Below are 27,866 nucleotides of genomic sequence, written 5' to 3' on the forward strand. Positions count from 1 at the left end.
GCTGTGGTGTCCGACTCTTCCCCCCCCCCCCGGCCTTCCACTCTTCCATTTACCTAATTCCAGCAGCGGAACAGCCTGCAGAGAGGATCACCGATGCTAGCGAACCTTGCAGGCTGCCATCGGCCTCCAGAACTGTCGTTTCTTCTTCCACGATCCTGCCCCTGATGTCAGAGGAGGGGCAGGATTGCAGTAGAGGGAACGACAACTCTGGAGGCTGATGGCAGCCTGCAAAGATCGCTAGCATCAGCAATCCTCTCTGCAGACTGCTCCGCTGCTCTAATTAAGTAAAAATAAGACCAGGAGGCTTCAGGATGTGTATGTGTGCGTGCAGGCCTACATAAGAACATAAGCATTGCCTCCGCCGGGTCAGACCAGGGGTCCATCGTGCCCAGCAGTCCGCTTCCGTGGCGGCCCCCCAGTTCCATGACCTGTAAGTGATCCTTTACCTAAATCGTGTATTCCTCATTCATTTAGTGTCCTGTATAGTTACCTCTATCTGTATCCTTCAATCCCCTTCACCTTCAATAGGAGGGTGCAGGCCTTCAGGGGGGAGGGAGGGAAGGGGGTTCAAAGAGACATGCATATGCCGGACTGGGGGAAGGAAGAAATAATGGGTCTAAAAACAGGAGAGGGAGAGAGATGGTGGACAATGGGATTTAGGAAGGGAAGGGACAGAAAGGGAGAGAAGTTGGACATAAGGGATGGTGTAGAGGGGGGGTGGGGATAGAGATACTGGGTAGGAGGGTAGTTGGGAAGAGAAAGGGAGAACTCATAGACCCTGGGGTGGTGGGGAAGGAGGGAGAGATACTGGATGAAAGGGTAGTTGAGAAAAAGAGAGAAGGTGGATCTGGGGATGGTGGGGTCCATTGTTGCAGCTGCGGGGATGGAGACAGAAAAAGGAAAGATGTCAGACCTCCAGGGGAGGGAAGGGAAACGGAAGGGGAGGACAGAGATGGATTTAAGGACCCATGCTATATAGAATAAGACCATAAGATCTGGTAAACAGGGTCAGTCCAGAAGCAATCAAGGAAGAGATGTGCTATATGCATAAACCTGGGGCATGGTATCATTTTTAAAAAATGTTTGCACCATGAAGGCACCCTCAGATGAGTGCTGCAGTACCACCTAAAAAATGGAAATGAGACTCGGAGAGACCCCCCAGGAAAGAGACTTGGGAGTATTGGTCAACAAGTCGATGAAGCCGTCCGTGCAATGTGCGTCGGTGGTGAAAAGGTGAACAGAATGCTTGGAATGATTAACAAGGGGATCACGAACAGATCGGAGAAGGTTATCATGCTGCTGTTCCGGGCCATGGTGTGACCACACTTGGAATACTGCGTCCAGCACTGGTTGCTGTACTTGAAGAAGGACACGGTACTACTCGAAAGGGTCCAGAGAAGAGCAACTAAAATGGTTAAGAGGCTGGAGGAGTTGTACAGCGAGAGATTAGAGAAACTGGGCCTCTTCCCTCTTCTCCCTTGAAAAGAGGAGACTGAGAGGGGACATGATTGAAATGTTCAAGATAATGAATGGAATAAACTTAGTAAATAAAGCCAGGTTGTTCACCCTCTCCAAGGTAGGGAGAACGAGAGGGCACTATAAAGTTAAAAGGGGATAGATTCTGTACAAACGTAAGGAAGTTCTTTTTCACCCAGAGAGTGGTGGAAAACTGGAACGCTCTTCCTGAGACTGTCATAGGGGAAAACACCCTCCAGGGATTCAAAACAAAGTTAGACAAGTTCCTGCTAGACCAGAACTTACACAAGTAAGGCTAGACTCATTTAGGGCTCTGGTCCTTTACCTAAGGGCCGCTGCGGGAGCAGACAGCTGGGCATGATGGACCACTGGTCTGATCAGCAGTGGCAATTTTTATGTTCTTAGTACTTTCTCATTTACAACACAACTATATAATATATAAATCCATACTCTAAATCAAAAGATAGATGTGCTGTCATTTTAAAATTGAATGGAATAAGCAATATATTTCCTGCTTGGTTTATTTGTCTTGTCTGAAACAACTCAGCTATTCATGCTATTCCAGTGTTTCTTCTGATGTGGACTGGTCAGGGCTGTGGAGAAAAATGTTGAGATATTGTGCAGTGCAGGGCTGAGCTGGTGAGAACTCCTGGATTTAGTTGGAGAACACAGTGTAGCCAGAATGACATAGTGACAGAATTTTTCCCTGTTCCGCGGTTAACCGTGGGAAGCCATCCCCATGTCATTCTTTAAGGAGAGAGAGAAGACTCAGAGTATGAATGGGCACAACCACTCATGCCTTGTATTGAAGAATGTACACTTAACGTTTTAATCTTCATGGTGAAACACTAGACTGCATGTTAAATTTAATAGAAATACCACTTAATGACAAATAGAACCTGATTAGCAACCAGGTGAGAATAAGATTCTCAAATCCTAGAGGAATCGAATACAAAACTATTCACTCTACAACCTTTCCATATCTGGCAGCAAAATGGTGGAATCCTTTACCAGCACAATTAAGGAACACACCCTTCTATCAAAACTTTTCTTAAGGCCTAAAAACCTATCTGGAAAATATCTTATCCCCTCTCCCCCTCCAACACACAAACAGGCTACGACCAACAGAACCAAACAAGACACAAAAACAACCTCTCACATCTCGATTGATGATCAAGCTCTTTACATGCCCATCACCCCAAAAACCAGAACCTTAATGTCAAGATAACACCACTAGCAGTTTTGGCACATTAATGGCTTTCCCTTGAGGTAGGAAAAAGCCTCACAGCCCCTTCTCCACCAACCAAACAACAAAAGTTGTGAAAAAGTGGAGGCTATCACGGGGTAAAGTTGTCATTGGCATAAAAAAACCTCCTTGATTGATATTTTACTAGAAAAAAGCCTTGTGCAATGCAAACCTCTAGGGCAGGGGTGTCAAACTCAATCACATAAAGGGCCGAAATCTAAAACATAGGCTAAGTCACGGGCTGAATTTTTAATTGAGATACTTTTTGGTCCTTTTATTAAGGTACGCTAACCGAATTAGCATGCGCTAAATGTGCACCCTAATAAAAGCACCCTTTAGTCTTAGTAGAAGTATAGGGTTACAACCTCTCCAACCAAAATGAAAAACTTGGACAAAATGAAAAACTTGGATGAAGTAAGCAACTCTGGTCTTCAAATGCTGCAAGCCATTGGGGTATTAGGAGGGAGTTAAAACATTTTTATTTAGAAAATTTTACATTGAGTGTAAGATTTTCAACGACTTAGCAGACATGCTGTTTCTTGATACAATTTATCGCAAAAACAGCAATAACATATTATACATTGATGGAGGCAAGTTTTATTATTATTTCTGACCAAGCCAACCTTTGAAGGGAAGGGAGAAGAGGACATGAATGGGTGTTGTGCAGAGTCCTTTTACCTGTAGCGAAAGCGAAGGCGGGCACACTGTGGAAGCGGGCCCTACCGGTCCTACTCTCCACATACTCAATGAAGGTGGTCACCAGCTCGTAGTCCACTGCGAAGAGGATGAGCACTGCATGCCCACACATGATGCTGTAGTCCTCATTGTGCAGGCGATCACAAGTGTCGATGGGGAAAGCAGAGGAAGGCGCGGCGGAAGCATAGCTTCGCACAGCGTGGAGTTGCGCCTTGAGTCTTGTGGCTGCCACGCTGTGCTCCTGCTGCGCCTTCCTATGCTTTCCCCCATCGGAGGGCCAGCTTAATTGCATATTTTCAGTTATCTTGCGGGCCAAATTTGATTACAACGCGGGCCAGAGTTTGACACATCTGCTCTAGGGTATCTGAATGAAACCACCATGAAAGTGATATTTATACAGACCAGTGCTATGATATGCTATGATATGCTATGATATGCTATGCTATGATAACTATGATAGAGGAATACTCATCTGAGGGTAGAAGTTAGAAGCCCACCACACATCGACGATGGCCAGCGTTTCGCCAATCATTAGCTGCCTCAGGATGTGGAGGTGATTAATCCTGAAAAAACATAGTATGAATACTTGCATTTGTTTTCCTTACTATATCGAAAATCTTTCTTTCTTCTGAAGAGTAGAAACACGGAGAACAACCCCGCCTCTAACCCTGACGCACTGGCTTTTGATTGGAGAACCAAATACAAATATGTTAAACGTGGTTATAGTTCTTAAAGTCACAGCTCCATTACAACATATAGTGCCACTCAGTCCTAGAGTTTAGAGTTTAGCCCCATGGGTTCCTCCATGTTCAAAGTATGGATCCAAAAACAGTTTCCTCTGCAGGAGTGACCGTTGTCTATTTGCATGGTCCCCAGGAATGTGATCCATGACACAACCTCGCAAGTCATAGAAGGTATGATTATGTTCTAGGCCAGGGGTGTCCACACTTTTTGGGCTTGCGAGCTACTTTTAAAATGACCAAGTCAAAATGATCTACCAACAATAAAATTTTAAAAAAACACAAAAGCACACTGTACGCAGAGAAAATGTTAATTATCATTTATATTCCTGGGGTTTTTTTCAAAGAGGTCAAGGCAGATGACTTTATGCACTGTCACCTCAGTAACAACCATAGAAAAATAGACAAATATACCCCCCTCCCTTTTTACTAAACCACGATAGCAGTTTTTAGTGCAGGGAGCTGCGCTGAATGCCCAGCGCTGCTCTCAACGTTCATAGGCTCCCTGCGCTAAAAAACGCTATTGCGGTTTAGTAAAAGGGGGCCATAGTGCAAAATATAGACAGCAGATATAAATTCTCAAAACGGACACATTTTGATCACTAAATTGAAAATAAAATCATTTTTCCTACCTTTGTTGTCTGGTGATTTCATGAATCTCTGGTTGCACTTTCTTCTTCTGACTGTAAATCCAATCTTTCTTCCCTTCTTCCAGCCTGTATGCTTCCTCTCCTCCAGACCTCATTCCCTCCCACAACTTTTTCGTCCTTTCTCCCTGCCCTTTCTTTCTCCCTGCCTCCTTTCTTTTTCTCTCTCTTCATGCCCCCTTTCTTTCTTTCTCCCTGCCCTCCCCCAAGCTGCCGCCACCGCCATCAGGGAACAGGCCCCAAAGCCACTGCCACCACAAGCTCTCCCTGCTTCTCTGCGTCAGGCCGACCAGCATTCTTCTCCCCAACGTCAATTCTGCCTTCTGAGAGGAAGTTCCGGGCCAACCAGGCAGCGATTGGCTGGTCCGGAACTTCCTCTCCGACGGTAGAATTGACGTTGGGGAGAGGAAGGCTGATCGCCCAGTAGATTGTGAAGGCAACACGAGTATCATGGAGCCCGGGATGGGCTCTGCGATTGACTCACTTTGCCTTGACGATCTACTGGTCGATCGCGATCAAACTATTGGGCACCCCTGTTCTAGGCAATGTGCAACAATAGGAGCCTGCAGCATATTGGTATTAAGAAGGCTTTTGTGTTCCGTAATCCTTACTTTAAGGGAACGTGACGTCTGACACACGTATATTTTTGGACAAGGACAGATTAATAAATATATTACGTGATCTGTTAAACATATACCATAATCATATGCATGCATGAATATAACCAAGATATCTGTCTTGAATCCTAATGAAATAATGTAAATCCTGTACATGGCCAGGCTCTTCTAAATTGTAAATTGTATTACATTACATTACATTTGTGATTTCTATTCCGCCTGTGCCTTGCGGTTCTAAGCGGATTACAATTAAAAGAGATCAGGACATTACCGAGAGAATTACATTACAACGATTTAAGTAAATTACATGTGGTATAGAAATACAAGTATAAGATATCTGGATTTATCGATAGAATAACTTGACAGGGTTCAAGTAGTTACAAGGTTCAGTGGGGAAAACAATATAGGCAACTGAAGAAAGGTACCTAACTTTGAAGGAATCAGTTAAGTGGATACCTAAGGGAGATGCTTATTTAGGAGAAGGCTAAATGGATTCCTAAGGGAGATGCTTATTTAGGAGTTTGGATATTTTTGGTAAATGAGGTTCAAGGGGATGACTAGTGTGTTATTTGCTGGGGAGAGTGCATGTGCGATTGGGGAGGGGAATATTAAGTAAGGACGTGTTTTTTGAAAAGAAATGTTTTGATTTCTTTCCGAAACACTTTGATGTCTGTTGTTTTGATCATCAGTTTGGTGATGGTGGGGTCAATTTTCGCTGCCTGAGTTGCTAGAAGGCTGTCGTAAAGTTTCTTACGTCGGGTACCATTATGAGGGGGGAAGGTGAAAAGATTCTGAGTTCTTCTTGATCTGGGTAGTCGGTAGCGGCAAAGACGGTTGTTCAGGTAATTGGGGGCCATACCATGGGTTACTTTGAAAAGTAAGCAGTAGAGTTTGAATTGAGTTCTTGCTTTTATCGGAAGCCAGTGAGAATCTACATAGGCGGGTGTGACGTGGTCGAATTTGCTGAGCGAGTAGATGAGTCTGATAGCTGTGTTCTGAACGGTCTGTAGTTGTTTTATCATAGTATTTGGGCAAGGTAGGTAGAGGCTGTTGCAGTAATCTAAGGAGCTGAGTATGAGGGATTGTACAATGATCTTGAAGTGTTCTTTGGAAAAGAATTTTCTTATTTTTCTTAGGTTTCGCATGGTGAAGGATGCTTTTTTTATGGTTTTGTGTATTTGTGTTTGCATTGTGCAGCCTCTGTCTAGGTGTGTTCCCGGAATTTTGAGAGTATTCTGTATTGGATATTTGATTGTGTTTACATCTAGTTCTGTTAGGGATGGTTTTTGTTCCTTCTCTAGTAGTAGGAATTTGGTTTTCTCCGCATTCAGTTTTAACTTGTGGTTCGTCATCCACCTTCTGGGGCACATAGTGATCCATAAATACTCATGTAATATATGAGTATTAAGTTACCTAGGCAAAATCCTTTGAAAACTGTCATAATAATTGCCTTCAATCTGTCTAGAAAGTTTCAATAAATTGCTTCAGATTTCAAGACCCATCTCCGCACCCCATTTGACCCCTTCCCTTCCCTTCTTCTTTTGATATTTAGGATACTGCTTTAATTGCCAAAACTTACGGCCTCTTTTACAAAGCCACGCTAGCGGCTGCCGTGCGGCAACAGCCCTGAAGCCCTTTAAATCTCTATGGGCTTCGGGGCCATTAGCGCGGCTTTGTAAAAGAGGCCGTTAATGAAAAATCCTTGTCAAACATTTTTTCTAAGCCCTAAGTTAGGGTGATGCTGCACCTTTTAATTTTTTTAGATTTGGACAGTATCATCCAGATTACTGTATGCTGGTACAGTACTTGACTGTAATTTGCCAGTGCTCTATTTTTCTGTGTCTTACCTATCACATTAATTTTTTATTTAAAAATTTATATACTGTATAAATCCTGTATGGTTTATTTAACAGCATTCATAAATATTAGGCAGTGCATACATGTTTAATGTATAAAAAAACACCTTTGCTATAAGATCCAGAATATCTATCTAATAAAGCATTTGCAGGTAATTACATCACACAACATCTTATCATATGAAAGCATATACAAACCAATTGCGTTTTCAACATTTTCTTGAAACCCAACCTGACTTTGCATAAGCGCAGAACTTCCAAAGCTTTGCACCCCCCACTGACACATTAAAGAAAAAAAAAAAAAAGTGCGCACACTTGAGGTTATAATTGCTTTCTCCATCTAGACGTCTGAAAAAAGAGCAGAGCAGAAGGGGGTATAAAGAGGGAAACTGTTTGAGTGGGAGCTGCTTTCATACACTGATTTATTTTATTACTGTTGTAATGTAAGCTGCCTTGGTCAAATTTTATTGTATAATAGGCGATCCAAAAGTCCACCACAGATAAACGTTCTGTGCACAATGCATTTGCTAGCAGGGGAAGACAACCCCCAGGGGCTTCCTTTCATTTATATTACAGTACAAACCCTGACTGACTGCAGCTGAGCCAGCCAGGTTGTCAGAGAGACTCTGGTGTGTTTGTAGCACTGATTTGAGACTAATCAGATTAGCAGCTCTGTGGGTAGCTGGTTCTCAGATAAGCCCGGCCCCCAGTATTTCTATGTTCTTTTCTTTACAGATGAGTTTCTGATAGTGAAAGGCAATGACGAAAGTTAAAATGCAATGACATTTTTAAGTCATCCCCTCTCCCCCCTTTGCTAATTTATCAATTTGAATTAATTCAGAGAGTGAACAATGAAGTCTGGCAAAATTAGTTGTAATCTCCTTTTATCTCTTCTTTGCCTTGTTTCAACTGGTTCTGTGTTTGTTTAAGCCTATTTGGTTTATACATTCTTCTGATTTAGTTTATATGTGGTGTGTGTGGTAAGAAATGCTTGTGTTCAGCAATGTAGTACTTTGGGGAATGTATTCATTTGGAAAAGAAAATGTAGAATTTTATTAGCTTTGATTAGATTGACGTCTAAAGCCTGAAAGAGTTTTTATGATCACACTTTAAGTGCATAATGTAATTTCAGTATGGTTTAACATCCTTCTACTTGTAAACCAGTACTGATTATGCATTGTAATGCATACCGAATAAATACATAGAAACATTGCAGTAAATCATGAAATATACAGCAGATTGATTGTGATGGGGTATATGTTCTGTAACCTGCCACTAGGGGGCCAGCCAGAATTCATTATCAAAAAGATGACTTGGGTTTAACCAGGATTCCTAGTAAGGGACTCAATTTGCATATGCATTTGTGATTCAGCAGTGATTCTTTAAGAGACTGAAAGACTTGTAAAGGACAAGTGGAAAGGGTGCGAAAGGACAGAGCACTCACCCACAGAAACAAGACTGTCCATTTGAGATGAGGGACCTTTCTAGAGATATTGGTGTGACCTCAACCTGACTCTCCCAGGGAGTGTCTGCAAGGACCTGAGCACTATTTTCCCTAGCTCTTGGGTGATCCTTGAGGGGAGGAATGGGAGTGAAAGCTTAACCCTTGGTAAGCTTGATGATACAAAGAAACCTTCCCATAGTGACCAGAGTGTGGATAAGGGCAAACTTATCCATAAAGAACATGAGGACTTGACCTATACTCTTGGGCAGGTGGCAAGTGAAAGACACTGAGGACTCAGTCAGCATTTTTAGATAGGCAGCAAATGACCACAGAGACCATGAGCACTCAGCCTACACTCTAGGGTTTGTCAAATACACACAGATAGGTGCTAAATAAACTCAAGAATTTTCCACTTGAGTGATTATGAAAAGGTATACTTAAACAAAATGAAATAATCATTCATAAGTAAATTCCTACCGAAGCAGTTTCAATATTGCTTATATGTCTTGGTAGCTTTTTGTGCTCAGAATCATGAAGACAATAACTGGGGCATAAGTCCCGACACTACTGTCTCACCACCCAATCATCGCATCTTGAAGCACCATTTGTAGATGACATAAATGTTTAAATTGAAAAACTTAAGGTGCTAAAAAATCAAAGCTACTTCTTCATCTGTATACGTTAAACCATGAATGGCAACTTATCTTATAGTTTGCGGGTGTCAGGTTCCGACGTGACACGTTTCACAGCAGCCGCAGAATGATGATGGTAAGATACAGGTCTAAGGCAGAAAGAAAGAACCTCCTCCTCCTCTCCAAAGGGCAGACTGTTGTCTCTGGTTTCTGCTTTCATCTTCTTTTCACTCTCTTCCTTCCAGCGTCTGACCTCTGTCTTTTCAATCCAGCATCTGCCCCTTCCATCCACTGTCTGCCCTCTCCCCCTTCCATATGGTATCTGCCTTCTTTCTATACCCCTCTCCCCTTTCCATCCAGCCTGCACACCCTCTCTCCTTTTTACATGATTCATTCCAGCTTCATTGCTTTCTTCATTTTTATCTCTCCTACACCAGATCTAGCATCTTTGTCCCTCTCTCCTTATTTCTCTGCTAACCCCCTTCCCAGCATCATTCCTCTGTCTCTCCCCTTTCCCTCATCTGATCTCTCCATTCTCCTTCTCTAATCTCCCTGCCTGTTTCCTGTCCAGCAGTACCCCTTCTCCCTTCCCTCCTTCTCTATCCAACAGTAACTCTCTTTTCTTCCCTTTCCTCCCCTCCCAGCAGCATCTCTCATTCTCCCTCCCTCCAGATCCAGAAGCAGCTGTCTCTTTGTCCAGCAGCTTCCGAGCCTCCAACAGTGGCATCCTCCCCTTCTCTCCGCTCCCTTCCCAGCAGCTCTCAGTACTTGCCTGCAGCAGTGCCAGTAGCATCAGCGCAGTGATTCACTTAGGCAGCCTTGGGTTCTTTCATGGGTCACACCCGCCTCTGAGGAAAGAGGAAGTTGCATCATCAGAGGCAGGCTGCGACTCAGCAAAAGCCCCAAGGCTGCCTAAGTGAATCACTGTGCTGATGCTACTGGCACTTCTGCAGGCAAGTACTGAATGCTGCTGGGAGGGGAGGAAGTCACTGTTAGAGGCTGGGAAGCAAAACGTCTGCACTCATCGGGTCCCCCTGATTTCGTCGGCTCTGCACGGACCAGCAGGAAATTTCTGCGCACTGATTTTGCCAGCTCTGCACGGACCGGCAGGAAATTTTCAGCAGGTCGGATTAAAACACTACATTGGCCAGGTATGGCCCGCTGGGTGTAGTTTGCCCATGTCTGCTATAGACCATGGGGAGGAGTAACATGATCAAACTTTCTTTTCCTAACAGTAATCTGATGGGAGTGTTCTGAATGGTTTGGAATTGTAGATGTTGAGTGGAAGGGAGCCCTTGGTATAAGAAGTTGTAATCTAGCTTGGATTAGATGGAAATAACTAAGGCATGGATCAGTTATAAAGAGAGTAAATCTAGGATTGAGCAGACAGTATAACATAACATAATAAATCACTTCTATACTAGAGAATGATACGGGGAAAAAATCTGTTCCCGTCACTGCCCCGTCCCCAGCCCACCGTCCCCTTCACCATCACTGTCACTGCCATCCCATTCACCGCCCCGTCCCCGGAGCATCCATACAAGCCTCAGTACTGCAATATTTAGCTTATTCCTTCCTTATAAATCAAAGTTCTGGCTGCTGAACTGGAGAAAGAGATGTTCAGCTGGCAGGGCTTTGTTTATAAATATTTATCAACACAACTAATATACTACTTTATCCTGAAGCAAAAAAAAAGAAAGAGAAATATAATTTTTTTTCTACTTTTGTTGTCTGTTTTCTGTTTTCCTCATCTTCTCATTCAATTCCTTTCATCCACTGTCTTCCATTTGCTCTGCTACTGTGCCTCTCCCTTTCTCCCCCCCCTCCAAATTGGTCTGGCACCCATCATCTTCCCTCCACTCCCCCCATAATCTGGCATCTCTATCTTCTTCCCTGCCAGCATCTTCTCCCCACTCTCTCTTCCCCATTTCCCTTCAGTGTCTTCTCCCCACTCTCTCTTCCCCATGTCCCTTCAGCGTCCTTCTCCCCACTCTGTCTTCTCCATATCCCTTCAGCGTCCTTCTCCCCACTCTGTCTTACCCATTTCCCTTCAGCATCCATTCCTGTCCACCCCACCTTTCCTCCCTTTCTTCCTCCCTGCCCCTTACCTTCATGGCACTTTCACCCGCTCCCCCCTTCAGCGAGAACACCTTTAGTCGCTTCTGCTATGCACCCGAGCCTCCCCCCCCAGCCAAGAGGTCTGGTCCGACAACTGTGCAGATAAACCTCCTTGCCCTTACCTTCGTGATCGGCGATTTCTAAACTGCCTTCTTACAGCAGCCGGAGCGTTGAAGTTGCATATGGCTGCTGGACAGGTCATCTTTGATGCAACTTCCGGTTGCGTCAGAGATGACCTTTAGAGCAGCCATACGCAGCTTCAGTGCTCCGGCTGCTGTAAGAAGGCAGTTTGGAAATCGCAGCCACGAAGGTAAGGGGCAGGGAGGGAGTAGGGAGATGTTTAAACTCGGCGGTGCCAGTAAGGAGGGCGGCAATAAGAAAGGAGGGAGCGCGATAGGTGACTGCATGCATTCCCTCCCTTAACTGCGGGGACAAGGCCATTCACCGCTCCACGGGGCAGTGAATGGCCTTGTTCCCGTAGCCTTGGTGAACACAGGTTTTTCCCCACCGTTTTGACGGGTTACCCGCGGGTAACAGCCGTGTCATTATCTATTCTATACCACATAACCAGTAAGTTCAATGTAGTTAACAAATATTTTAAAAAATACAGATTAGAAAGATTTGTTTAGTTAGCAAACAGATATGTCTTCAGTTGCTTTTGAAAATGATAAGAATCAGAGCTCAATAACAAAGGTTTCAATTCCTTATCCCAGCAAGCCACCTAATAAGAAAGCAAACATTGAAGATGTTTTTTTATAACGACAACCTTTGCTGATGGAAAATTAAAGAGATATTGACCCAGATTCACTAAAAGGTAGTGATTCAATCGCTGTTGGCCGATTACTGGCCGATTTTGAAACAGCGATTGATTCACTACCTTTGTTGCAAGCAAATAATTTGCACAGAGGTGCAAATCATTTGCATGCAAACTCTCTGACTCAATCGCTCAGTGAGTCGGGGCAGCCCTGACAGTAGTGACAGGAGAAGCAGCCTCTTGTCACTGCTATCGGCCTTTTTTTTTTAAATGGGCCAGATATTTAGCATGGTCACACAAAAAATAAAAAAGCCCCCTACCTGACAAATACACCCCTGAACCCCAAGAAGAAAACGGCAGGAGGGATGCCCATTCCCTCCTACCATCGCCCGGCTTCCCCACCAAACCCCCCCAAAATGGCAGGAGGGATGCCGACTCCCTCCTACCAGCAAATACTTCTCCCAACCTCCGATAAAACCCGGTAGGAGGGATGCCTACTCCCTCCTGCCACTGACCCTGGCCCCCAGCTCCCCTTCCCCCCTCCCCATACCTGAAAAAGTTGGAAGCCATGAGGGGTGCTCCATGGGCTGGGACTGGGCTCAGGTCAGGGCGAGCCAGGCCAACCCCCACTCCTCTCCCTGTACCTGAAAAAGCTGGGAGCAGGAAGGGGTGCTCAGTCCCTCCTGCTCCGTGGAACTCCTCTGTGCGAATTTGGGCGTTAGGCCCCACGCCAGTGCATCATGTGATGCATGGGGTGTAGCCTCAGGCCCTTCCCACAGATTCAGCATCCCTCCTGCTTTTTTCTTTTTTTTTGGGGGGGGCACATTTTTTTGACAGGCTTGCCTGTCTTTTATTAATTTTTTTTTTAATTGGACAGATATTTTGCATGTGTAACACATACAAAATATCTGTGCCATGAAAAAAAATTAATAAAAAAGACAGGCAGACCTGTTGGTAACACAGTTACTGACAGGTCTGCAGCAGTCGGGTTTGTCAGTAGGTAAAACCCGATTCAAAATAGCCAAGCAATTGTTAGTGAATCAATTGCTTGGCTAATTTGCATGGAAGGATCGGATCGGAGCTGTAAATGATTGGGACAGAGATTAGTGAATCGGTTCGGAGGGAAATTGGGTTGTAAAGGGGTTACAAACCGATTGGTACACGATTGGTTTGCTTAGTGAATCTAGCCCTATGTGAACTACATGGACACATAGATTGAGCAAAGGAGAATAATTTGGATAGATAAATCAGTGCTATGCTAAAGAGCATTTTATAACAAAAACAACCAAATTTAAATTTGATTGGAGCCTCCACTGGAAGCCAATGCAATTCTCAATAATAAGGGTTCACATGGTCGTATTTTTTTTCAAACCGTAAATCAGGCGGACCGCAGCATTCTGGACTATATGCAGCCTTGACAAATTCTTTTGTGGGCCTGTAAAAAAAAAAAAAAAAAAGCACCTCGAGATAATGGAAGTTAAGGTCTCTTGTAAGTACAACACTCAATACTTTCACAGAATTCATAAGAGGGAGATGAGTGCTATTGATAGAGGCAAAAAGAAAAGGAAGAATGTGGAACACCATGAGAAAATATTACTTTCATATATTTTTTGTATTACATTTTAGTTCATTTAGGATTAACCAATATGAAATTTTATCTAATTTGGTGAATATGACCATTATAGAGTCAGGCGGACAGTCACCAAGAGGACCAATAGCCAGCCCTACCACAGTGAAGTAAACCAACAGGGAAGACCCTAAGACAAAACATAAGGTTCCAGGGGACATAAATATTCCTGGAACAGGTTTATTTGCCCTTAAACAAGCATACTATTAATCAGCATTCAGAGACAGGTTTTACACCCACTTCTGAGAACACAGCATACAGAGGGGGTGGGGTAAACACAAGAGCAAGTAATGAGGAAACTAAGCAATCTCATGGTCAGCCAATGAGAGAGTGACTGCTAGCTCTGGTGCTATAGGTTGTTTTTTCACAGTTAGAGAGGCTCCACAGCCCCAGCGAGAACCTCAAGCATGACAGGCTGCATTCTTTAGCCACAAGAAGAAAATCTGATTCCAGGCACACAGCAGAAGGAACAGGCAGGCAAGCTCAAGCAAATAATGCTTATCAGAGATTAAGCCAGTCACCTAGCAGTTTAGCAGAAGAAATGCTGTCTGATTCTGAAGTAAGTTTAGTGGAGTCAGAAATGTCTGTGGAGCAGAGTGAATGTGGGAGTGTGTCTGAAGTTTCTTTATCAGGTGAAGATATGTTCTGGGAAACAGGGAACTCAAAGGCAAAGTAACTGCTTGTGTGAATGTGTGTAGTGTTTTTTAAAGCCACACTTTGAAGCAGTGCTTCAGAGAAGGTCACACATGAATAGACGCATGCTTCCAGTCAACCAACATAGTACCATTAGAGATGCTAGAAGGAGGCTTGGAGAGGATATAGGACAGGGTTCAGTCAACAACTAAGAAAGGAGGCAGATAATGAAACATAGAAACATGAAGGCAGATAAAGGCCGAATGACCCATCCAGTCTGCCCCTCCACAGCATCCACTATCTCATATTCTCTCAAAGAGATCCCACATGCCTGCCCCATGCTATCTTGAATTCAGATAAAGTCTCCATCTTTATCACCTCCACTAGGAGACTATTCCATGCATCTACCATCCTTTCTGTAAAGAAGTATCTTCTTATATTACTTCTTATACTTAACTTCATCCTATGCCCTCTCCTTCCAGAGATTTCCTTCATTTGAAAAAGTCTCACCTCCTGTATAGTAACGCCACAGAGATATTTAAAAAGCCTGTATTGTATCCCCTCTCTCCCGTCTTTCTTCCAGAGTATACATATTAAGTTCTTTGTCTGTCCCAATATGATTTATAACAAAGGTAGATTCACTAAGCCCACCGATCAAGTCCCGACCATATACCGACCCCTTTGCGATATGATTTCCCACCGACCCGATTCACTAACCTCTGTCCTGATCATCCTCCGATCCGTGCATGCAAATGAGGGGGAACAGCATTCAAATGTAGGCAGGCAGCGATTCACTAAAAAAAATGGGCTGACAGATCAAAAATAAGTGACTGCTGAGGACCAGTCGCTCAGGTCCTTTCCAACTGCCTTGCCTTCTGCCAACCCACTTCTCTGCCCCACTTCTCTGCTGTCTACCCAGATTGCCGCCCTGCTTCTGACCCAAGTTTCCTGCTCTCTGCCCCGACTCTCCTGTTCTCCTGCTCTCAGCCACAAACGCCGCCCTGCTTCTGCCCCGAGTCTCCCGTTCTCTGCCCAACTCTCCTGTTCTCCTGCTCTCAGCCACGATCACCACCCTGTTTCTGCCCCAACTCTCCTATTCTCCTGCTGTCAGCCATGATCGCCACCCTGCTTCTGCCCCGGCTTTTTTCCTCCACAGTGCGAGCTTGCAGTTTTAATCTGCGGGTTTAAAGCAGTTTAAAACCATGGGCTTGCTATAAAAAGTTAAAAGTGGACTTTAGATTTGAATAAAAGAAACAACAACCAAAAAACAGAGGATCGCGTTTCTTGTTAATGAGAAAAATACTGCACTGAAGAAAGCCCATGGCCATTGCACAACAATTAACCCAGCCAAACTGAAGAGGGATGCGGGGTTTGGCATTGTCAGTTGCAGGGACAAGCTCCAGCGGGTCTTTGCAGCTCTGCCTACCATGGAGGGCCTGCACATGCGCAGACCATCTACAGATGTCCTGCACATGCTTCAGGATCGCTTGAGAGTGATCTGTGCAGTCAGTTGGGGGGCGTGATTCCGATCGCCCTCATTTGCATATGGGCGATTTGTGAATCAGCCCCCCCCTCGGATCGGATCGGATCGGATCGCTCACGGATAGGATCTGATCCGTGCCCTTAGTGAATTTAGCCCAAAGACCACTAACCAATTTTATAGCAGCTCTCTAGACCAGCTCCATCCTATTTATATCTTTTTGAAGGTGTGGTCTCCAAAATTGTACACAGTATTTCAAATGGGGCCTCACCAGAGACTTGTACAATGGCATTATCACATCCCTTTTCTTACTGGCCATTCCTCCTCTTATGCACCTAAGCATCTTTCTGGCTTTCACTGTCACCTTTTCTTCCTGTTTTGCCACCTTGAGATAATCAGACACAATCTCCCCCAAGTCCTTCTCTTCTTCCATGCACAGAAGTATTTTGCCTCATACCCTGTTTCCCCGATGGTAAGACACTGTCTTATTTTTTTTGGAAGGCCAAAATATGCTCTAGGGCTTATTTTCGGGGGGATGCCTTATTTACCCATGAAGAAGACTACAGTACACAGTTATTGTTGAAAAAAAACAGAATTTTATTACGTTCGCGATAGGTACGTTCGCAATGCATTCGTTGGAGGAAGAAAACGGTCGGCTGAAGAATCGGTCGGCCGAAAAATCGTACCGTGTATGGCCAGCTTTATCCATCATACCATATATTGTACCATTTAATGTCCCCAATGTTCTCCATCAGGGAAACACAGTAAAGAGATTATTCTGTAGTGCAGCATAAGAGGGGACTTGACAATGTGAAACCATAGTTTATATACCGTATGCATTTTAAACAGGCTTTATATACAGTAAGTGGTATTGCTCACAGCAAAAGAAACCTGTCTGCGTGTCTCACTTTTGGATGTTCTGGCCGTGAACAAACTCCTGCAGTCTCCGTTAGGGAGGGATGAGGGAAGCTGCCTGTGTTTCCTTGCGCGGAGTCACGTGCGCGCGCTGCAGTCCTGTCACTTCCTCCTCTTCACTTCATGACGAGGCGCGGCACGCAGCCATGGAGGCAAATACGGTAGACGGAGGGACCACACGGAGTCACCCACCGTACCACCCGATTCGGGTAAGCGCAGGTATCGGTGGGTGGCTTATTTGCGGGGGGGTGCCTTATTTTACATTTTTTTCTAAAAAGGGGGGGGGGGGCTGTCTTATTTGATGGCCCTGCCTTATCATCGGGGAAACAGGGTATACTATACTGTTCTCCTGGATTTTTGCAGCCCAAGTGCTGCATTTTTTAGCATTAAATCTGCTAATTACCAGACCATTCTTCAAGCCTCGCCAGATCCCGCCTCATGCTATCCATACCCTCTGCGGTGTCTACCCTATTACAGAGCTTGGTATCATACGCATGAAGACAAACTTTGCCAGACAGTACTTCTGCAATATCACTCACCACTTCACGAACAACATCCATTTCCTCGGAGCAAACCCCATTACCACTACCCTTTGTCTCCTTCTACTTAACCAGATTTTAATTCAGTTTGTCACTTTAGGGACCATACCGCATGCATTCAGTTTATTTATCAATTGCCTATGTGGCACCATGTCAAAACCTGTGCTAAAGTCTAAGTACGATAGATACATCTAGCGCCCCTCGCATATCCAACTATTTGGTCACCCAGTCAAAGAAATCAATCAGATTTGTCTGACTAGACCTGCTTTTTATAAAACCATCCTTCCTCGAGTCCTGCAGTCCATTCAATTCTAGAAATCTCACTATGCTCCGATAAGGAAGGTTTCATCATGACGATGATCTTGAGTATATTATACGTGGAGTAAAGGTAGTGAGGGAACTGTAGAGAGTGACAGAGGTATCGCAAAGCATGAGAGGGTAAAATTGGAGAAATAGGGGCAGAAGAACCTGTATGTTGTGAATCTTATTGGTAAAGCTAGTTGCAAATTGATCAGCAGAAAAAGGTGAAGGCATGGTGGTAAGAGACATGTTATTTAGGTGTTTAAGTACTTCGAACAGTTTGGAGGGTGATATTGCATTGGAGAAGGGCAGATAAGTAGTGCTTCTTAGCAGAGGTGAAATTGGATCTGTTAGGTCATAAAAAGGTAAGAGGTGTATGTGTGTGATGGCTAATTTGAGAATTACTCTAGACAAAGTTATTTCCTAATAAATTATAGGCCAGGATCATACCAAGGCTGAGATTAACAACAGATGTGAGAGAAAATATGTTCAGAGTCTACCTAATTAAATGTGGAATGTAAAATAGTATTCTAATTGTTGGATTGTATAGGCCAGGGGTGTCAAATGTCAGTCCTCGAGGGCCGCAATCCAGTTGGGTTTTCAGGATTTCCCCAGTGAATATGTATGAGATCTATTTGCATACACTGCTTTCATTGTATGCTAATAGATCACATACATATTCATTGGGGAAATCCTGACAGCTCAAATGGATTGCGGCCCTCGAGGACCGACATTTGACACCCCTGGTATAGGCAGTGATAAAGAACAGGCATTGTCTGGGAAGGGGGGGGGTTGCAAAAAGAGAAAATGTTGCAGGTTTGAGGGCAGCTAACTTTTAGATCCAGACTTGAGTTGGCACCAACATATAGCCTTTGAACATAAGAATGCAGCAGCACTTAAACATGGATTTGTGTTTAAAGACCCTGCACTGCCATCGTGTCTGGGGAGGGAAAGGGCTGGGGTGGGAAAGATGAGGAGATGCTGCTCTCCGCCGCCCCAAATTCTGCCACCCTAGGTGAACGCCTTGCCTGCCTAGTGGCAGGTTCAGTCCTAGCATAGTAACATAGTAAATGACGGCAGATAAAGACCTGAACGGTCTATCCTGTCTTCCCATAAGTTACACCCATTAAAAAATACATGATTAAATTAACTTGTCTCTTCTTTAATATTTCTTGCCATAGACTGTAAAGTCCTAACAGCATAGAAAATACATATTCTTAGAAAGGATAGATACATAAAATATCTCCACCATCTTCTCCAGGACTGAAACAGTGGTAGAATTCAAGAAATAATGGGTTAAGCACAGTAGATCCTCATTGTGAAATGAGGGGAAAGCCCAAAGATCATTTGGCGTCTGACACCAAAATAAGACTGGAGGCAGGCAGACAAGGATCTCAAGGTACACTTAATCTGCCATTTTTCAGGGTTTCTATATGTGTGTGTGTTTGTTCTATCCCCAACAAAATATAATATTCTTCTGATCAGAGTCTAAAAATCAGTTTTCTATTATAAATACTCTAAGCCACCAAAACTTTTTTTAAGACCGTTTAAACCAGGGGTGTCAAAGTCCCTCCTCGAGGGCCGTAATCCAGTCGGGTTTTCAGGATTTCCCCAATGAATATGCATTGAAAGCAGTGCATGCACATAGATCTCATGCATATTCATTGGGGAAATCCTGAAAACCCGACTGGATTCCGGCCCTCGAGGACCGACTTTGACACCTGTGGTTTAAACAGTAAATTTATCAACCTCAGCCCCACCACTCAACGGTTTCAAATAGCTTTCATAGCGGTGAGCTTTATGTGGTATTTTCCTCATCGGCTCTTTCTTACTATTTAAATCATTTTTTCTTTCTTTAAGTCATTTTAAAATGCACCGTGCTTTGTGCTACAATTACTCTGCTCATATCTCAAAAGTGCTTAGTGCTTATTCCGTTAATCATTAACAAATTTCATGAAGATTTGAAAGAAATATAAATACTTAAAAACTTAGCTTTATATAGCTGTTTTTATATTTAATTCATCAGTCTTCGCTCCATTCCTTGCTTAAATAGCTCGGTTTGGGAGGGTTGGATCCGACATGTTTCGCACACTGCTGTTTCAAGGGTCCTCCCACAACTACCAGTATCGCTTAAAATTTCAATGTAATGTGTGTTTGTTGTTGACATGTGACAAAGATTAGAAAAATCTACACATTTTTATTATTTTCAAAATATATTTTTAAAATTCAAATCTAATTTTAAATGGCATCCACACACTAAAGATTATTAGTGTGGGTGTAGATCATTATAGTCTTAACTTTTTTTTGTTGTTGCTCTGTTCTTAGCACTAAGTTGTATAATATGTTAGTGATATTTGTGTCTTTAACATTTCTCTTAATACAGTACACACCTTTAAGATATAATAATAATAATAACTTTATTCTTCTATATCGCCACAATCTTGCGACTTCTAGGCGGTTTACAGTCAAGAGAGCTGGACATTCAGCGAGTTACAATATGCAGATAGTCAGAGGAAATACAGAGTACAGAAACTTTAAGAAAGCGAAAAATAAAATATACAGTTTGCTAAGAAATTTCCGAGAGGACCTGTTTGAGAGAGGTCACGAATTACAAAAAATACAGCGAATATTACAATATACAGTTTGTTAAGAATTTTCAGAGGGGACATTTTAGATAAAAGGTCCAGAAATTACAAAATACAGTTTGATTAGGATTTCAGAGGGGGCATATTGGGAAGACGAGAAAAGAAAAAAGAGTTTGGTGCAGATTCTGTTTAGGTGATATATCTATCGAATAAGGCAGTTTTTATGAGTTTTCTAAAAGCGTTGTAGGTCTGAAAGACTTGCGAGCTCTGTTTACCACTGGTATTTGTAACGGGACTATCTTTGTATATTCATATTGACATTGTTGTGGGCCAGTTGGTTTGCTCGTCTTAGTTGGTCTATACCAAGCAAAATGTATAGGGATGGATTTGGGGTGTTTTTCATCGTTACACCAGCTTCTATAGTATTTTAGATAAAGTATCCCTAGAATCAGTAGATATTTGTTGACAATCGCCATTTTTGGTTAGTGTTTTGAATTGCTTGGGAGTAGTGTATCGGAAGGTGGATGGGGGGACGGAGCAGTACAGTAATATGAGCTAAAGTAGATGAAATATAATACTAGCAATGATATAGGTAATCTCAGCTATAACAGGCAATGTAGTAACATAGTAACATAGTAGATGACGGCAGATAAAGACCCGAATGGTCCATTCAGTCTGCCCAACCTGATTCAATTTAAATTTTTAAATTTTTTTTTCTTAGCTATTTCTGGGCAAGAATCCAAAGCTTTACCCTGTACTGTGCTTGGATTCCAACTGCTGAAATCTCTGTTAAGACTTACTCCAGCCCATCTACACCCTCCCAGCCATTGAATCCCTCCCCAGCCCATCCTCCACCAAACGGCCATATACAGACACAGACCGTACAAGTCTGCCCAGTACTAGCCTTAGTTCAATATTTAATATTATTTTCTGATTCTAGATCCTTTGTGTTCATCCCACGCTTCTTTGAACTCAGTCACAGTTTTACTCTCCACCACCTCTCTCGGGAGCGCATTCCAGGCATCCACCACCCTCTCCGTAAAGTAGAATTTCCTAACATTGCCTTTAAATCTACCACCCCTCAACCTCAAATTATGTCCTCTGGTTTTACCATTTTCCTTTCTCTGGAAAATATTTTGTTCTACATTAATACCCTTCAAGTATTTGAACGTCTGAATCATATCTCCCCTGTTTCTCCTTTCCTCTAGGGTATACATATTCAGGGCTTCCAGTCTCTCCTCATACGTCTTCTGGCGCAAGCCTCCTATCATTTTCGTCGCCCTCCTCTGGACCGCCTCAACTCTTCTTACGTCCTTCGCCAAATACGGTCTCCAAAATTGAACACAATACTCCAAGTGGGGCCTCACCAATGACCTGTACAGGGGCATCAATACCTTCTTCCTTCTACTGACTACGCCTCTCTTTATACAGCCCAGCATCCTTCTGGCAGCAGCCACTGCCTTGTCACACTGTTTTTTCTCCTTTAGATCTTCGGACACTATCACTCCAAGGTCCCTCTCCCCATCCATGCATATCAGCTTCTCTCCTCCCAGCATATATGGTTCCTTCCGATTATTAATCCCCAAATGCATTACTCTGCATTTCTTTGCATTGAATTTTAGTTGCCAGGCATTACCGTATTTTCACTCATATACCGTGCACCCGTGTAAAACGCGCACACGGGTATAGCGCGCGGGAAACTGTAATTTATGTAAATAATTTTTTATATACCGCGCACACCCCTATACCGCACATGCCGCCCCTACTCTCCCGTCGCTGCCCGACTCTCCTTTCGCCCGCCCCAACTCTCCCGTCGCTGCCCGACTTTCCTTTCGCCCGCCCCGACTCTCCTCTGGCCAGCCCGACTCTCCTTTCGCCCGCCCCGACTCTCCTCTGGCCAGCCCGACTCTCCTTTAGCCCGCCCCAACTCTCCTCTCCCCCTTGAAGTCCTGTCCCCACCCTGAAAGCCTGATCCCCCCCCCCCGACGTCCGATTCACCCCTCCCCCGCAGGACCGCTCACACCCCCACCCCGAAGGACTGCTCGAACACGCACCCGCACCCCCACCCCGAAGGACCTCTCGCACCCCCCACAGCCTCCCCCCCATCATGTAGAAGCTGCCTACCATCGTCCTGCTGCTTCCTCTGCCGGCGGTCCTGCCCCTTCTCTTAGCCCTGCGTCTACGCTGCTTCCTCTTCTGGCGGTTCCGCCCTTTCTCTGGCTTCTTTCAGTTTCACCCTGTAGTCCTTTCTGCTCTCCTCTTCTTGGTTTTTTTTATATTTCACGAACGCCTACTCTTTCGCCTTTATTTTCTCAGCCACTAGGTTGGAGAACCATATCGGCTTCCTTTTTCTCTTGTCTTTATTGATTTTCTTCACATAAAGGTCCGTAGCCATTTTTATCGCTCCTTTCAGCTTAGACCACTGCCTTTCCACTTCTCTTATGTCCTCCCATCCTTACAGCTCTTTCTTCAGGTACTCTCCCATTGCATTAAAGTCCGTACGTTTGAAATCTAGGACTTTAAGTATCTTGCGGCCGCTCTCCACTTTAGCCGTTATATCAAACCAAACCGTTTGATGATCGCTACTTCCCAGGTGAGCACCCACTCTATTCCATGGCTTTGTAGTTTCCTGTGAAGTCTTTCATGTGGAACCTTGTCGAATGCTTTCTGGAAGTCCAAGTATATTATGTCCACCGGTTCTCCACTATCAATTTGTTCACAATCTCAAAAAATTGAAGTAAATTTGTCAAACCTGGTTTCCTTTTCCTGAAGCCATGTTGACTGGCTCTCATCAGGTCGTGTGTATCAAAGTGCCGGACTATGCTATCTTTAATCAGTGCTTCAACCATCTTTCCAGGGACAGACGTAAGACTCACAGGTCTGTAGTTGTGAGTCTTACGTCTGTCCCTGGAAAGATGGTTGAAGCACTGATTAAAGATAGCATAGTCCGGCACTTGGATGAAGAACAACAGATGTCTTTACACACTGTCGGCCCTTTAAAGGGGAAGAATTTGACCATGTCCTTTTCAGCTAAATTTATTTATTTATTTATTCAATTTTCTATACCGTTCTCCCAAGGGAGCTCAGAACGGTTTACATGAATTTATTCAGGTACTTAAGCATTTTCCCTGTCTGTCCCGGTGGTCTCACAATCTATCTAATGTACCTGGGGCAATGGGGGGATTAATTGACTTGCCCAGGGTCACAAGGAGCAGCGTGGGTTTGAACCCACAACCTCAGGGTGTTGAGGCTGTAGCTTTAACCACTGCGCCACACACTGTTCTGTTTTCTTGAGTTCCATGCTAAATGAACCTGTTGTTCATATTCTTTGCTAAGTATTTTTCCCACCTTCTGTAGAGGTTTTAAAATCCCTCATAAAGTAAAAATGAATTGGTATTGTCTCTCTCTTATTAGAATCTGGACCTCTTCTGCTTCCTTTTCTAATATATATACGTCTGCTCAAGGAAGCGATTGACACTCGGTAGGGGAAGTGGTTTTGTTGCATGGTCTGATATGTTATATTTTTAGTATTCAGCGGAAATGTAAATGTTGGCTTTTTTTTCTTGCTTGTGCTCACTGAGTGGCTGACTGGAGTTGCTGACTGAATATGAAACACTCGCTGAACATTAAGGCAGATAACTTTGGAGCTCTGCTGGTGGGCAGAGGGGAGTATTTGACAGAGCCGAGGAGCCAAGGCCCTGTCGATTCATGGGTGTGGTTTGCAGTGGACTAGTGCAAGCCCAGGTAAGGGCTGTAGTCAAGGCTAGCTGTTTTTCTTGAATGAGTTACAGGTTGCTTATGTTCCCTTTCTATAATCGTGGGCCACTGCACTGATTAAAGATAGCATAGTCCGGCACTTGGATGAAGAACAACAGATGTCTTTACACACTGTCAGCCCTTTAAAGGGGAAGAATTTGACCATGTCCTTTTCAGCTAAATTTATTTATTTATTTATTCAATTTTCTACCTTCTTGCTAGTATAAGTAAGTTCAGTTTTAATATCTTGAAGATCTTGTCAAAATGTAATTGTACATTATTACTGTTGTTTACAGGCCATTGAGATTATGTTGTCATTCTCTGTAGGTTGTATTTATGTTTGAAGGGATTTTAGTTGTTGGCTAAAGGCAAGAATTAGGTATCTACCCTCTCAGATTCGTGCATAACCTAGTCAATTAGGTGTTAACAATCAATTAGCGTTAACAAACACTTGAATTAGGAGTTACATTGGGGGGGATGCCTTATGCCCTATTTTATAATAAGTTCCCCCAAATTTAGTAATATAGTACTCCCCTGAAATTCACGTGGTTTTTCGTCTGTCAAAAGGCAGGGAGAAGGGCAACTGGAGAGGCAGGAGAGGGTAGCTGGAGCGCCGGCGGGTAAAGAAAATCATTCGCGATCTGCTCCGACCGCCTCTTCCTGTAGTAAAGTTGGGTTACACCAATCAAGAGCTGCTTTGACACGCAGCTCCTGATTGGTGTAGCCCGACTTTACTACAGGAAGAGGCGGTCAGAGCACATCGCGAATGAGCGAGTCTGCAATTTGCGAACTGAGAATTCGCGGGGGAACACTGTACCATACAACTCCAAAGGGGGCAGGGTATGGGCGGGTCAGGAGCATTCACAGAATACCAGCATACACCCTCACTTTTTGACCAGTGTGAGTGCTTATGCCCAAACGTAGGTTCTCTTTACTGAGTACTAGCATAGTGCAGATCATCCCAGCTTCTAACTTTGGGCACTATTTATTGAATTGCTTCCTAATGACTAGTAAATACTTATTATCTAGGAAAAGATGATCAATGAGGGGTAGAAAAATGCTAACCAGCACCCATGGGGATTAATAGATGCCAGATAAATGTAGTTTCTGGTTGCTTGAGTTACTATTAAAAATAGGCCTAACTAATACTATACCTAGTGTTACCATATGGCTCCAGAAAAAAGGGGACGGATTGAGACATCCGGGTTTTACTTCCATTGAAAGCAATGGAAGTAAGGAGAACTGATTGAGACATCTTGGTTGCTTTCAATGGAAGTAAAACCCGGATGTCTCAATCCGTTCCCTTTTTTCTGGAGCCATATGGTAACCTTAACTATACCCATACTATGCCATACCATAAACTGTTCCAAACTACTGGACATGTGGTAGGCAAAGTGTGGGCGTACTCAGGAGTGTTGTGCCAAGTTTACACTTAAATTTCTGCCAGAAATTGATTTTATTTGTATTTAAAATATTACAGTATTTCTTTGATTTTTGTTTTTTGCTGGTTGCTTGAGTTCCAGTTAAGTCTACTGTACAAAACTTGGTCTAGCCAAAATATTGTCCTTATTTTTTCCCTTTTGCTTTTATTTTATTTTTTTCTTCATTTTTCTGAGCGTGGCATCCCACTATATCACCAGAGCCCAAAGGCAGATGATATAAATAAGGCTACAACAGTACAAAAATTGGTACAAAATATACCAGAAGAAACACTTAACATCTCTGAATGCAACATGATCCTCCTCAGTCTCAAAGGTACAGTACAACTTCCTATGCTAGTGAGATTGCCTTTCTGCTTTATGAGGACCGCCAGTAAATTCAAAGCATATAGAAGGCAATTCAGGATTAAGGTGCCTCCATTTAGGTGTCCTAGGAATGTGGGGTGAGAACTTATTCTGTGTGGACCTCTGGTATCCTAGTGTTTTTTACCAAAATACTTTCAAGCTGTACCTCCAACAGAACTAGGCTCTGTTGAATATTAATCAACAAATCAAAACAAATACAAAACATATCATTGATGCATATCATTGCAGAAGATAGGATCTTCAGAATGCTGTTAAGACACAATAATTTTGTATCATACACCTTTAATCTTTTTCTTTCATCTTCATTTGTCTTCTTTTTAACAAATTATTTTTACTTTAAATTCACTCTAAAATAGATACATAGAAAACATCTGAAAGCTTCATCGAGTCACGGTATCGGCAGCGATTCTCACACACAGCCTGCTGCTAACCCGGAAGCCTCCCCTCTGCCGCAGAGAGACTTTCGGTTTAGTGACAAACAGCATGTGGGAATCGCTGCCAATACAGCAACCCGATAGCTGACATCATCCGACATTCTGCGAGAGAAAGAGGATTTCTTCTTGACTACAAAATTCTGTGCAAATTCTGTATTGCGCAGTCACACCGGATTCTGCCAGGAGTAAAATAGTTTGTAAATCCTCTGGGGATAGGAAAATACCTATTGTACCTGAATGTAACTAACTTTGAACTACTACTGAGCCCCTTCTCTCACCTTTATGTTGAACCTCCTAGGATAGGCAGTTTCTTTCCTTTGACTAAAATGCTTACAATGTAGTATTTTTCGCTCCATAAGAAGCACCTGACCATAAGACGCACCCTAGATTTAGAGGAGAAAAAAAACCAAGAAAAAATATTCTGAACCAAACTGTGCCTCTGAACCCAGCCCCCTAGAAAAATAGACAAATATACTGCAGTAGACAGATTTTGATCACTAAATTGAAATCCGGTTGCACGAGATAGTTCTTTCTTTCCTTCCTTCCTCAGACCCAGCAATTGCCTCTTTCTATTCCCTCCCTCCCTCCTTCCTTCCTTCCTTCATATGTCCTGAGTTTGTGCCCCCTCCCCCTCACTGCCTTCCAGCCTTTGTCCTTCCTCCCTCTCGCACCAAAGCCTGCCTGCCTTCCTCCCTGCCATGCCGATTCCTCCTCCCTGATCCGCTGCTTGCTCACTGCTGCCGCAACTCCACCAAGCCTGCCTTCCTCCCTATGCGCTGATTCCTCCTGCCTGGTCCGCCGCTCGTCCACTGCTGCCACAACTTCATGAAGCCTGCCTTCCTCTCTGCCTTGCCGATTCCTCCTCCATGGTCTGCCACTCACCCACTACTGCCGCAACTCCATGAAGGGAAGGGCTGGCAGCATGCAGTCAGGCCCACAAGCCTTCCCCCGATGTCAATTCTGACTTCGGAGATAAGGTCCAGGCCAGTGATTGGCTGGCCCGGACATTCTCTCCGACACGACGGGGGAAGACTTGTGGGCCTGATTGCATGTCGCTGGCCCTTCTCTTTCCTGCGGTGGCGAGTGGGTAAGAGGGCAACGAGCAGCAGCAGAATTCTGGGGGCAGGGGGGGGGGGGCGGAAGTGTACTCATTCCATAAGACGCACCCACTTTTCCATCCCCTTTTTGGGGGTGGGAAAAGTGCATCTTATGGAGTGAAAAATATAGTATATATTGGCTCTTGATGCCAAAATTCCAAATTCCTCCTCAGGCTCTCTAATAAAGAGGGGAAAACCTTTTATATGGAGGGATACTTGAGAGGAATTATAGGATCTCACCCTCCAAAGAGTATAAATATATATATAAAAAAAATAGTTGTTAAACTGGGAGGTTAGGGATATGCTTGATTCTTAGGCCCTTCGCTACTACAGTACAGACAGAGTCCTTAAGCTGCAGAGCAGGGATGCATGTGGATGTTGGGTCCATCCTACAATCTTGAGTGTTAGATTCAGGGCCAGCGTAACCTATGAGATGGGTGAGGCACTGGCTCAGGGAGCTGGTGATTAA

At 43.8% G+C, this 27,866-nt stretch overlaps 1 protein-coding gene across 4 annotated transcripts in view; it reads left to right on the plus strand.

Moving 5' to 3' along the window:
* The window catches only part of ARHGAP6 (Rho GTPase activating protein 6), an 825,592-nt gene that overhangs the window by 525,269 nt on the left and 272,457 nt on the right, over nt 1-27,866 (plus strand). The window contains exon 1 of one of the 4 annotated variants that reach the window (XM_033947963.1): nt 25,733-25,816. The exons of the other annotated variants lie outside the window; for them this stretch is intronic. The gene's annotated coding sequence lies outside the window, so the exon portion shown is untranslated. Of the gene's footprint in view, nt 1-25,732; nt 25,817-27,866 lie in introns of those variants that run through there. 4 annotated transcript variants of the gene reach the window in all.

The sequence above is a fragment of the Geotrypetes seraphini genome, chromosome 6, assembly GCF_902459505.1.
Source record: "Geotrypetes seraphini chromosome 6, aGeoSer1.1, whole genome shotgun sequence".
Classification (NCBI taxonomy): domain Eukaryota; kingdom Metazoa; phylum Chordata; class Amphibia; order Gymnophiona; family Dermophiidae; genus Geotrypetes; species Geotrypetes seraphini.